The following is a 13,125-nucleotide window of genomic DNA, read 5'->3' as shown; positions in this document are numbered from 1 at the left end:
AGCACACTTCAAGAACCAAGACTGCGTGACAGGAGGCTGGTTACAGCCAGGTTTGCTCAGTAAAATATTAAAGGCCATTTCTCCCTACCCATTTACTTTGACTTACTACAGAGCACTTTAGGAAGGATAGGAGACTAATAGGTACTGAAGAGGCTGTGACTGCAGAGTGCAATAGAGGGTAATAGCATGAAAGTTCTGCAGAGAAAATTTGTTCAGAATGTGTAAATCAAATAGGGTTGCCCCAGAAACAGGCTTTTCAGTAAAGCTGATAACTTTTAAACAGCATTTCATAGACCAGCATTTGTTTTAGAAACAGAATTGTTTTAAAAACATAAAAATGGCATATTGCACCATTTTATTTATTTTTACTTTGAAATGGCCTTCAATAATGTTAAATATTGCAATGTTTATACAGATATTTTGAGGGCTGGAATGTGACCACAGCTTTTTTAACAAAACAGTTTCCCCTCCCAAGTGAACCTCATGAATCATTTCTGAATGCCAACTTTTTCTACCCACTCTCTATTAAGAATTAAAACAAAGTTAGGTGGAAACTCATTCTCTAACAAGTTCTTCTATGCGATTTAGTTGTTGGTCTTAAACATGTACTCTATAGTATTTTGCAAATACTGCTGCTTGTTAACTACCCAGATAGAAACAGGGCCCTGAAAAAGTACCCAGATGAGCAACAAGGCTTAGTCATGCTCCTTCAGGTGACCTCGAAGAGCATCAAGTCATTAAAACATGCCATTGAAAGCACTCAAGCACACAGCTTCATTCTTCGACTAAAGCTAAGCATGGGCAGCTCCCTGACTGCTCAGAAGATCAAAGAACAATTCTGCCTCTCCTTCAGGCATGGTCTTTCCCGAGGCTCAGCGGAGATGATCACCAGACCTGCCAGGGGCCTGTGCGGTGCCCATGAAGACAGAACACTCAACAATTAATGTTAGGCTTGCCTGAATAACTTGTCCCAAAGCTGTCACTATTGTGAATATTAATCGTTCCTTCTTAGTCCCATGTTATAATGAACAGTATTTAATATTGAAATAGACAGATGATAAATCAAAGCAGTAAGTGTGGTGAAATCTCCTCAAAATGTAAAATACATTTTTTTTTTTTAAGTAATACAAATCATCCAGAACAGCACCTGTAGGTTTCACTTTTATAGCTCAGAAACAAGAATATTTTGCAATTTCCTTTGAGCACACACGAGTTTAAGGCTGGAAAGGAAGTAGATGCTCACAGGTTTTGTGGTATGATTTCTTCTTAAATGTACACTTATTTTTTTGAGAACCACCAAACTAGACAATATACATAAATCACTGAATCTCTCAGTCATTCAAACTGGAACAAACACTGAATACTCCATTCCAGGCAGCAGATCTTCAGATTTTTCTAACTCCTGAGCTTTACTGGAATGGTGAAAGACATTTGCCAAGTTTTGCTATATCAAAGTTTGTTGGGCTACCTCAGGGCTTGTTAGATTATCTTTTAACTGATGATGGGTGAACTGTGGTAGATTTAGAGATCTGAGTGACTCAAAAGAGATCTGAAATGGTTAAGGTGTTTTCTGAGCACCTTTGTTGACTGCAAGATATGTAAAGCATCATTAAAGAGGGTGAATTCGATGCGGTGGCATTGTTCACAAAAAGAGACACTTTGAAAGATCCATAGGAGTAAAGCCTGTGTTGTCACACTTCAGTTATTCTGAATTAAGTTTCAGTAAATTTATAAGATTTTAGTCCTTCACTGGTAATTCAGCAGTTTAGGAGGACTATAAAAGAGACAAAAAGACATAGAAGAGCGTTCTAGGAATATTCTTACATAAAAATCCTAGCAATAAGAGTGATGCACTTCAAAATCAGCTAATTTATGCTTGACCTGAGCTGGAAACCAATCTTCCTGAAGCTGGAGCCTCAGCTCCCCAACAGAATAATTAAACAGGTGTTTCTAGCTAGAATGTTTTACATTTTATCATAACATTTTAACAGTTCACTGTGTCTAGGATTGGCTCTGACTGTTCCTGATTTTGTCTGAAAGAAGAAATTGCTCTTTTTTTTTTTTTGTGGAGGGGTTGTTTTTTGCTTGTATGTTTGTTTGTTTGTTTGGGTTTTTTGGGGGGTTTTGGTTTGTTTTGGTGTTTCATTGTTTTGGGTGGGAGGTTTTTTTGTCTTCTAAGTAGGCAAAAGCAGAAACGTTTGAAGCCACCCAGGAGGTGTAGGATTATAGAAGCAGTCCTGCTGTCAACACAAGGGCAAGCGATGACAAAAATGCTGTGGAATAGACAGAGTGAAGTTAATCATGGCATTCACTGAATGCATTATACCACAGCACAGGGCCAGAGGGATGGGCTGGCTGCAGAAGAGCTCCCAGGCCTCCCCTCTCACCAAATGCTCCAGCTGCCAGGTCCTGCTCTTGATCTCACAAGCACTTGAATATTGTGAGACACAGCAAAGGAGAGGCAGCAAGATGTGGATCTAGGAACCAAAGCCTCCTGAGCTGCTTTGATGGTGCAGTATAGGCTTGTCAGTATGCTGACTCTGTCTCTTCTGTGCTTCAGTTTCTACCTCTTCCACAGCAGCTGGAAGGAACTACCCAAGTGAAACTCCCAGCCTGCTATCAGGGCCTCCATTATCACTTCCGGCTGTTACTGAGTCTCTACACTTCTAATACTCTTCTGGCAGCCCTTGCTGCTGACATCTTTAAATGGGAATCCTTTAGAGAATTGCCTTTTTCATTCTCTGCTCCCACTCTCTGCTTTCAGCAGTTCCAGCATCAACTAGAAGTTATTATTTCTTCCCTAAATCTGCAAGTTACTCCTACACTGCTCCCATAGTCGCACAGTTTCTATGCCTGCCCAATGCCCCACAGCTCTGATCCCTAACTACACAGACCATTCCTTGTGCAGGATGCAAAGCCCACCACAAAGGGCCATGACCTTGGAAAGCAATAATTTTTGTTTAAGTACAGCCATTCATAAGTGGGCTAAGAGTCTAACGGGTAAACATAAGTCCTGGCCCTGTAGATGCTTTTTAAGATCTTTTAGAAGCCTGTTTATCAGATCTTGAAAGAAATCTCATGGTGGCCTTACAGTAAATCAAACAATCCTTTTCCCTGTGCTCACATTTGTGGTTTGAATAATTTACAATAAGCCTGTTTTCAGAAGCAGAAACAGGTGGTTGGCTTGGTGGATAAATCTCAAAGCTCTTTCATGAATGCCATTTCCCAGGAAATATGGTAAAAATATGGCTATAACTGACCTGCACATAAAAATACGGGATGAAACTAGAAGGTGTAGCCCAAGGTGGCTTGTAATCAGCTCAGTCTGATAGTGAGAGCAGCCTTCATTTGAAAAGGCACAAACAGTGACCCAGAATACTGATTGTGTGGCAACAGCTTCATGCTGATGGGCCAACATGTGGGAACTATAAATCCAGACCTGGAGAGTTCTACCTGCAAAATTAAATTGTCAGGTAATGCTGGCCTCACACACCACCTCACATAGCATGTTTCTTCCAGCTGCTGGAGAGCTGAGGAAAAGACAAATCTGGATTACTTCAGTGGCCCTCGAAGGCCTCTGGACACTGACACTAAGCAAATATGCTGTACACCTTCTCTGCTATTCTTGGGGCTGTGAGTGAACAGTCAGGCAGCAATGCTGCCAAGGGAAGGTAAGCTAAGGTTGTAGTCTGCCCAGAATAAATTCCACGAAGTGATTTTTTTTTTTTTTCCAGTGCAAGGTATTTGCAGTCATTTGGTGCTATCAGCTCAGGAATGTGAGAATACAAACAACTGGCTGTGTCCTGGCACTATGGGAGAGTTACCTTTAAGAAACTAGTGATGATGAGAATGCTTTATGTCTTCTGTGACCCAGAAAAGGCAGTACACCCAGTTCAGTGCTGGGTGTTTATATGAGATACACAAGATCAATGAGGTTACTAAGAACTTCACTCATATCTTTAGTGGCTTTAAAAATTAATCTAATTCATGAAGCCTTCATAAATCCATATTGTGGGCTAGCTCTTGCTTTCCAAATCTTCCCCACACTCCCCTGGAATGCCTTTTCTTTCACACCATAAGCTCTGGGGAAGAAGCAATGCTTGTTTTTCCACTGGCCTTACTACTAAGTGCCCTGCTTTTAGCAAAGATATTGGTACATAAGCAATGTACCTTTTAGTAGGCTCAGACTTCTGAGATATTTTAAGTTTGGAGCTACATGACAGAAGCTGCCAACAAGTGATCCATCAAAAAAGAATGGTACAGGAGATGAAGAAATGCCTGAAGACTTCTACAGGTTTAATGCTTTTTTTTTTTTTTAAGTCGTTTATCCTCAGGAACAAACCATGAGAAAACATGAAATAACATCTCGTCCATTAAGCACTACTTTCACACACGCATACCATTATAAGAAAAGGTTGCTCAGAAAAGTCAGAGGAATATTTTCTGTCCTAGGTTACATTAAGTTGCTGATAAAAAATTTGAACTTAAACTTCTCAATTTGGTCTAGAGAATCATGCAAGGCAGCACAAATCCTCTAGCAAGTTCCAGCATAGGCTAGCTGCATCTCAGGCCTGAGTGTGCAGGATAAGAATATGCCATCTATCTGCACACTCCTTTCCAAAGCAAGCAGATGGTTGACACAGACAGAGAACAAATGGGAACTCAGTTCATTTGACCTCCAAGAACAACTGTGGTAAACTGCTTTAATGCTGATGCTGGTGGTGTTGCACATATTTGTCCTAAGCAACAAGCAGGACCCTCATTTTGACTGGAGTGTTACGGCCAGATATCTCTCTTCAAATATTCTGTGCCAAAATCTCAGCCTACCCATCAAAACTTATGCAAAGAAGACAGGCAGTGCCCAACTGGGAGAAATGCTGAATCCGCACCAGAGGGACTGCTGGGCATGGACTGGATCCTGGGAACTGCATTAACCAGCTGGCACAGTGTTACATAGAGCACAGTTTGGGACCCTACGTCCCTGCCCCATGTGCCAAGTGTCACAAAGCCTCCAGTGCTTTGGGACATTTTACAACTGAAGTTACTAAAAGTTTCTGGTTAGCATTTTGTATGTTTTAAAATAAAATGTTCAGCAGAGCTGAAATTTACTAATTTTGAAAACTAAGCCATCTGGAGCATTAGCTGCTTAATTACAGCAGAAAAAGTCATGAATGAACAATGTGAAACACTTTCTATTTTCCATTGCAGGATTCTTGATAAAATTCTTGAGCCTTTTTATTCCTTGATTAAATAAAAAAGAAATTAAAAAAAAATGCAAGCAGTCATGTTGTGATATTCCTTCAGCATAGTTTTTCTGTTTTCCTTTTTTCATAGGGTAAAAAATCCCCAGAAAATCAAAGAACAAACCCTTCCACCCAAAAAACCAACACCTAAACCTTAATTATGTAGTGATAAAATTCAGTCTGTCTTTACAAAGCAGCGATGACAACAATCACCATATATAGATGAGTGCAGAAGAAAAATAATCAAAGAAAGATATTTCATTTCTCAGTTTCTTATTGCATTTAATGCAATTTTTCCCCACAGGGTTATAAATCACTTATCTTTTTGTGCTTTCATTCATTCTAACCATTTCTGATTCCAGGTTAAAACCCAACTTGAAACAATGTGGACTTGATGAGTTTACTCTGCTTGAAACAGGGAAGCCTTTGTCCCATATGCCCTAGGGAACTTAAAGCACAATGCTCCTATCCTCCTTTGCCATGAGACCTTCAGTCAACATTCCCCATGGTTTATGACAACTGAACCAACAATTAGGCCTGAGGCATTCAAGCATGACATTTGAAATAGAGGGTGCATTGACATGTGTGAACCCTGTAGTGTTCCGAAGTTGTCTCCTGCAATATAAAGGTACAAAGGTAAATTTAGAGGTTGCTGCTACAACCAATCATTTTCCATGGCTGCTTTTTCATGATTGTTGTTCTGTGAAAGAGTGAAATCTAGAAGCTGCTCTATATAACATGAATTTTCCTGCATTTTTGAGAGGGGAATTTCACCAAACATTTATAAATGTTTCCCTTCTCCCACTCTGATGCCACAGTGGCATCTAAAGCACTAAAGCACTCTTCCACCCTGTCCCAGGGCATGTCCCAGCCCTGAAGCTGTTCCCTGTTGCACGTTGATAAAGAATGAATGCTACCTAACAGGTTTGTCCTGAAGAGAAACTGTCTGATATAGCAGATTCCCAGAGCCTGCAATGCCTGTTCCACCGAAATCCAGAAACCCCAGGTGCTGGTGCGACTAGTCAGGGGTGTTTAAAGCAGCCCCTGAGATGTTCTGTATTTGCCCCACTGCTCAGTGCCTGGGGGTACCAGAAGGAGGGAAGACTGAGTTCAGGAGCAACCAGCTAGTTAAAGAGGCAACCGCAAAGCAGACTGAAACACCGTTTCTGCACATAGGTATCTCTGGGTGTACTTGAAGGTCACTTAACTGACGCTGGGGGAATGGGGTGGTGATGCTGTTGCCAGCTAGCTTTTCCGTGGTCATTACTGCCATTTAGCGGTGAGGTCTGCCAATAGATGAAACAGCTTTCCTACTGGGAAGGCCACACCTGGATGAATGGTTGCGTGTAGATTATCAACAGCATCATTTGGGTGGTTACTTTCAAAAACAAAAGAGTTTTCAGAGTGCTGTAAAAACATATTGCGAGATTCTGAGACCGGATGGATCACTAATAATCAGTATAAATACAGGATGGGAAAATAACAGCAGCCTACAGATTTATCAGCTGAAAGACTGACAAGAAATGAGGATTGCCCAGCTTCACAGGGGAAAGAATAGGCAAAGAAAAGAAAGAAAAGATATTTCAATGCAGAGAGCAAATCACTGATAGAACTGAACTATATTCCCACTTCAGACTGCTAGGACACAGTCACTTGTATACTCCTAGGTAATAAGTGGTTGGAGATCATTCCTGCCCATCTGGCAACAGTCCTTGACTAGTTTCAAAATGTGTATAATGTGACATGTATTACACAGCATTCTTCAAAGACTTAACTTCACGTGCTGTGGTTGAAAATTCCATATTTTTGATAATGGCAGAAAATACTTTGGCTATATTTGTGCATTGCTCAAATACATGACATTTCTGTATTTTTTATATTGCAATCAGCCTAAAAGCTCATATACCAATTTTGTGCTCACTGTTTTGAGCAAGTCAGTGCAAAACTTGATTTGCTTTCACCCATCTGATTCAGGGAGAGTGTAAAATATACTTGTTGCACCATTTTCGCATGTTACAGTAATTTCCTCAGCGCAACTTCCTGGAGCTGAATCAAGTGGCTGAAAACAGCTAGCATTCAGGACTCCTACCACAGCAGACAGTAACAGAAAAACACCCTAGAAACACTAAAACAGAAAGAAAAACAGGCTGAATAGAAGACAAGCATTTCTTAACTGTTCATTATCTTTTCTTTAACCTGTCTCTGAAACAAAGCAACACCTGAGACATGGGGAGCTGTATTGCAGAAACGACAGATTAAATACTTTGGAGTCCAGATAACCTGCTACAGTTTGAGTTTTGCCATGGTTCGCCAGGGGATTTTCCAAGAGATACTGAGCAAACTAGACAACTGCTACACAAATCATCTTCACAGGCTTTTACTTTCACTGTGTTCCATCTTATTCTTCCATTTGCTAAAACTGTATCTCACACAAATGACGTACCATTTTAATCAGTGTAAATGAAGTAACTGAGAATGTAATGCGTTCCTTAAACACACCCCATACAGCAAAGCATTTAGGCATATGCTTACCTTTAAGAAGGTGAATCAGTCCAGTGGATTACGCCTTGCTAAAACTGAGAGTCTAAAGTTAAGCTCATGCTTTTATACTTGGATAGACCAAGTTGCCACTTATGCATTTTTCCCTGTTTGCTCTCACGTGAGGCTTCTATTTAAATCACCTGCGCTGTTTGCACACCAGCGCTGTGTAGGTGAAACATGCAGCTGCCGCAGTGCAATCACTGACAATGTCTTAGCTCTTCAGGGTACTGAAACAGGTCTAGGTCTTTTAAAATCATTGATTCTACAGGAGGTGACAAAGAGAGGCAAAACAATTCCTTTGTAATGCTCAAGAGTCTCTTCAATTTATTAGGATGACAAACAACGACTGCTAAGCTTTTTTGCAGCCTGTCATTTTCCTGGATGATTTCCAAGTGTGAGTGGAAATAGCAGCAACAGCAGTTGAGGTTTATCTGCAATAGGATTACCAGATTTCCTACAATAGTTCTTGGAGGCAAATCTCTCTATTGTGCTCCAGTGGAAGAGATCTGAGACTTGCAAGAGAGGGAAGTCTTCACTACAGCTTCTATTCAACAGCACCCACTTTTTTCCTACTATGTTGCACAACCTGCTGCCTTTGCCTTCTCACCTGCTCTGCCCTCATGTGCCTCTTTTCTGTTATTCTTGTGCTGGCAAGGGAGCTGCTTAATCTTCTGGACTGCTGTGCCAAGATGCTTCACCCTTCCTCCCTATATCCCACAAGGCAGTGGCCATATTTTTACAGTTTTCTGCCTGCAACATGTAGAAAGCCATTTCTTATACCATCCTGCCTGTTCCTGCTCCCCAGATTCTTAACTTATGAATTCAACTGATTTTTCCACGTGTCTTCTTTTTCTCCATGGTTAGAGTTTATAAAGGAAAGATACGACAGAGCAAAATTGATACTGTATTAAAAAAAGAAGGTATAAAGAAGTGTTTGCAAAGAGAGCGAGTGTACTCCTGTCAGTCTTTCCATGGCTTGCATGATATGATCAGTGCAGTAATTGGGGCTTCCTTAATGCCCATTGTGGCACATACACTTCCTGTTACATGGTCCTTCCTTCTTCATCTTTGGCATGTCAAACAAGTGAGGGCAGCGCTGATTATGGCTAGACTGTACTGCAAGTAGTCATCCCGGCCACCAGGCAGCTGCCAGACAAAATGGATATGGCTGTTCTCCCTACTTCTCTCTCTAAAACTGGTAGTGCCAGTATTAGAGTTACAATTCTTTCCTTAGCTGTCAAAGGTATTAAATATATGGGAACTTTGTTTCCTGAAGACCTCTTCTGTCTGTCAAATTCAGTGAAAGCTGACCAAAAAGGAATGTTATTATGAGAAAAGGGATGATGAGAAGCAAAGCAGTCACACAGGTCTTCCTTTCTTCAGATAAAACAAATAAACATATGCACACACTTACTTTCCTAAACTTCTCCAAATTCATTTGACCTCCTAGGCAGTACTTTTGGTCTTGCTACCCATCACCCTCTTCTGGACTTCAAAGTCACAGTCCCTGCTGTCTGAGTACCATATATATATATATATATATATATACATCCCCAAAACCCCTGTAATTTAACCCTTTCACATCTTGAAGGAAAAAGCTACATGCAATGTGTGAAAAGCTACATGCAATGTGTGAATATTAGGGAAATAACTGATGTGCAAGACATAGAAATAAGCATTGATTCAGCTAATACCCTTTACAGTGCAATTTTATCTAATAGCCAACTGCATTTCAGCATTTTAAATTCAAAATTTAATGCTGGAAGGAGGAGGAGGTCAACTGTACTTCAATCTCCTTGCAAAACCAATCACTACAGAATAGTGGTATAATATCTAGTAAAGTACAACAGAAGGACTGAACCCTGCAGTATATTTGGTTTTACTGACCTTTGCTTTGCAACCGTACATTCCCACTCCCCTTACTATAGACATTTATTCAGATTTTTTTTTTTTAAGGTACTACTTTTATAAACAGTCTCTGGATGTTTGCCTCAAGGGGTTACTCAATTATTTATAATGCTAATGCAGATAAGCAATATATTCTGAGGAGGATATACCATTAATTAACATGTCTTCTTCCTTATCATTACCTTATTCACATTTTAATCCCTTTGTCAAGGATGTTGCATTCATAAATAACTCTGGCAAGCGACTTTTGCCACACTGTAAAACACAACATTTGTTGACTGGAATGTAAAACAGACTTTTGTGTCATCTCTCCTTGAGCAAGAAATCTCATTTTAATGTGATGTCACATACCTAAATAGTTACTTTGGAGTTTATTTTGAAATGCATCAGTCACTGTAGACTTTATTTTTTCTTTTGCTATCATACAGGCCAGTAAAGTAAGTGCCTCTACATTAACTTTTATTTTTTTGCTGTAGGGAATTGCATTATTGATATTGCTACCTCTCCCAAAGTCACAAATAATTTATTTCATTTAAGTTCTTGCTCAGACTAATCAGTCCCAAACTACCAATTCAATCACTGATGCTGAGATGAACTCATTGCCCTCACATGCTGAGCCAAACAATTTTCCAGATTGCACTTGATAGATGGTTCCCTAAAATGTTTATAAAGTTGAAAATGTAGGATTTTCATTTCATATATTATAATCTAACAGAATATCAGATGGACCTTCAAACTCCTTATTTCATTTACATAGAGCTCAGTCAGATACCCTAACAAAACCTGTGGACTCAGTTGGAGAGTGTCTTCCTCATACTCTGTAAACACGACAGAAAGGCTCAAGCCAAATAAAATGATAGTCAGGATGCTATGATGAACAGGCATGGAGATGTTTTCCTTTCCAGCATCTTTCTGCCTTTCTCCCTGACTCTGAATGATAAAATCGATGTGAATGTCTGTCTGTGTGGTCAGGCAGGGCAAGAGCTCTCAGTGTTTCAGTCATTTACTGTGGGTAAGGGGCTAGCTGTTCTCCCACCTTTCCTGTACAGCTGTGTTTCCCTGAAGGAGGGGTTTCATTCCCATATGGAGCCAGACAAAATGCTTTTGAGAGATGGGTGGTAAAGGCGCCCTTTGAAGTCAGGAGTGATCACAGGGCTTCAATGAAAGTATTATGCAAAGGAACCAATTCCCTCTTCCTTTCGTACTGATGAAAGTTTCAATATCTGGAGGAGTAACCTAGAGGAATCTCATAAAAGGAACACTTTTGGTGTATTCTGTCAATGATGTTTTGGTCTTACATATGGGGTTTATTAGTATTTCTAAAAGTAGGTTCCAGATATAAACATTTTGATTAGAGGCAAGACACATGCATTTTAAATGTATGCTAAGTGATGACACAAAAGTGACAAAAAAAAAAACTAGATAAAAAAACCTACACAATGCTAAATGAGAAGTGATGAATTTCATTAATTAAATACCTAAATTCATCTAATTTTCAGAGCTTGTTACAAACTCTGAATTCTCTCAGTAAGAATTTCTTATGTCTTAAGGCCCAAAGATAATGTCTGATGACCACTGACACATGAAGATACAACACTACTAATGAAACATTTAAGAGGAAGTATATTGCTAGGATCATTTTAAAGCATTAGCAACAGTAAACTGCACTGATTTGTATGAATTCATTAGGATAGACTCTATCAGAAATGCTTTAGTAGTTTACTGCCACTGCTAAACCCAGGACACCTGTTAAGAGGCCATTCAAGGTTCAAGTGAACTTCAATAGTTCTATACGTACTATAAAAAAGAATTAAAATTAAAAGCAAGAATAATATCTGCTTATATAAATGAAGGAAGCTGATCTAGTTTTACATATTTTCCAAATGGGGAAAATTAACTCATTTCCATTTGGGAACAATTGACTACAAATTATTACTTATTAAAAAAAATTACAGTTAGTTTTGAGTTCTCTAAGCAGAAAAATTATTTGAAACCATAAAATGTACTTTAAATGGTTCAAAATTAGGACAGACTGATTGAAATTCAATTAATGGAAGAATATTTAATCCTTATACTAAAATCTTGGGGTCTATTTTCTCCTTTGTACATTTGTGAAGCTCTCAGCAGCATTACTTGGATGTAACTGATGAAACATATGCCCTTTCCAGCTTATGTCTGAGGCAACTGAGGCATGGACCCCAGTTGTGGTGCAACTGAAATCGTTTATTGAGCTTACAGGCTTTTATAGACCCCTGTCTAGCAGTTAGTAACTGTTAATATTGGTTAGTTTCTTTCCGGTACTTTCCACAACATCATAACGCTTTTCCCAGACAATGACATTACTGATCATGCACCTTTGCTTGAACAACTTATTTGTACCCAGATGTATAAGCACATTTTTCTGTTACCACTTTCTGCTACATTATTACTTTCCATTTTCCCTGAACACACGTTCTTTGTCCCCTCAGTCCATATTGGAGACTTTCATTAGCTCCTGGGAAAGTCCTGGGTGCAATATCTCATCTTTGTCTTCAGTAACTTCTTTGTTTCATGTCTACAGTTCTCGGACATTATCTTGGTGTTCTAAGTTTGACTCCTCTTGACTTGTCTTGCTCACTTCTCTCATGGTCTGCAGCTGTTGAGGGTCAGGATGTTCGTGCTCTCTTTCAGGTCTGCTGGAGCAGCTTCTTGTGCAACATTCCCCACATATGTCTTAATGACAATGGTGCTTACTAGAGTGTACAGAGCTGAACTGAATTCCAAGTTTGAGATCAGAAACAAATTATTCTTCTGGGTGTATGGACCAGAGTTTTTATTCTCTCTCCCTTTCGCTCTGCCTCAACAATTCCCCTTTGCCTTCGCCTTCTGTTTCCCCTTCACTTTACCATTCCCCCTCCCCTCCCCCAATTCTCCTTAGTTTTATTTATCAGATTTCCATAAGTGTGCTGGTTTGACACACACAGACAATTTTGCACATATATGAGACTAATGTGGACACCCTTACACTTTGGTATTTCCTGTTTTACTTCAAGTAGTCATTGTATGTGCGTATCAAAGGAATTGCACTTTGAAGCACTCTTCCAAAGAACAAAGCTCAGCCTCAGAAAAATGGAACAGTTTGAAAAAAGTCTTCGAAATAATAGATTCAGAAAGCTGAAATGCTTGTGACATTATGACTTGGTGAGATAAATGGCAGAATTGGTACTATGACTCTTGAAAAACGAATTACACTCCATCTCCTGCAATCATTGCTGCTCTTTCACCCCTACTTCCTTCCCAGGGAAAGTGGTGTGTTAACATCTCCTCCTGTATGGGAGGTGCTGCACTCTGGAATACAACTACAGAATCATGGAGGAGCTGCGTTCTGCATATGTTCCTGTGAAAGACCAGGAAGGTAACCTGTGAACTCTGAACAGGATGACAAAAAGCCATC

At 39.7% G+C, this 13,125-nt stretch overlaps 1 long non-coding RNA gene across 1 annotated transcript; it reads right to left on the bottom strand.

Moving 5' to 3' along the window:
• Positions 1-9,451: 9,451 nt before the first annotated feature.
• On the bottom strand, positions 9,452-12,546 carry LOC133277089 (uncharacterized). The gene is made up of 3 exons (XR_009746083.1): positions 12,414-12,546; positions 11,437-11,876; positions 9,452-11,401 (listed from the first exon to the last, which is right to left on the bottom strand). It is a non-coding gene; the product is annotated as an uncharacterized LOC133277089 (long non-coding RNA).
• Positions 12,547-13,125: the final 579 nt, after the last annotated feature.

The sequence above is a fragment of the Pezoporus flaviventris genome, unplaced genomic scaffold, assembly GCF_033815535.1.
Source record: "Pezoporus flaviventris isolate CSIRO_AGI_PZ_B2104156 unplaced genomic scaffold, CSIRO_AGI_Pfla_v1 ptg000050l, whole genome shotgun sequence".
In the NCBI taxonomy this organism is placed as follows: domain Eukaryota; kingdom Metazoa; phylum Chordata; class Aves; order Psittaciformes; family Psittacidae; genus Pezoporus; species Pezoporus flaviventris.
The sequence above is the reverse complement of the archived record's forward strand: the minus strand, read 5'-3'. Positions and strand labels throughout refer to the sequence as shown.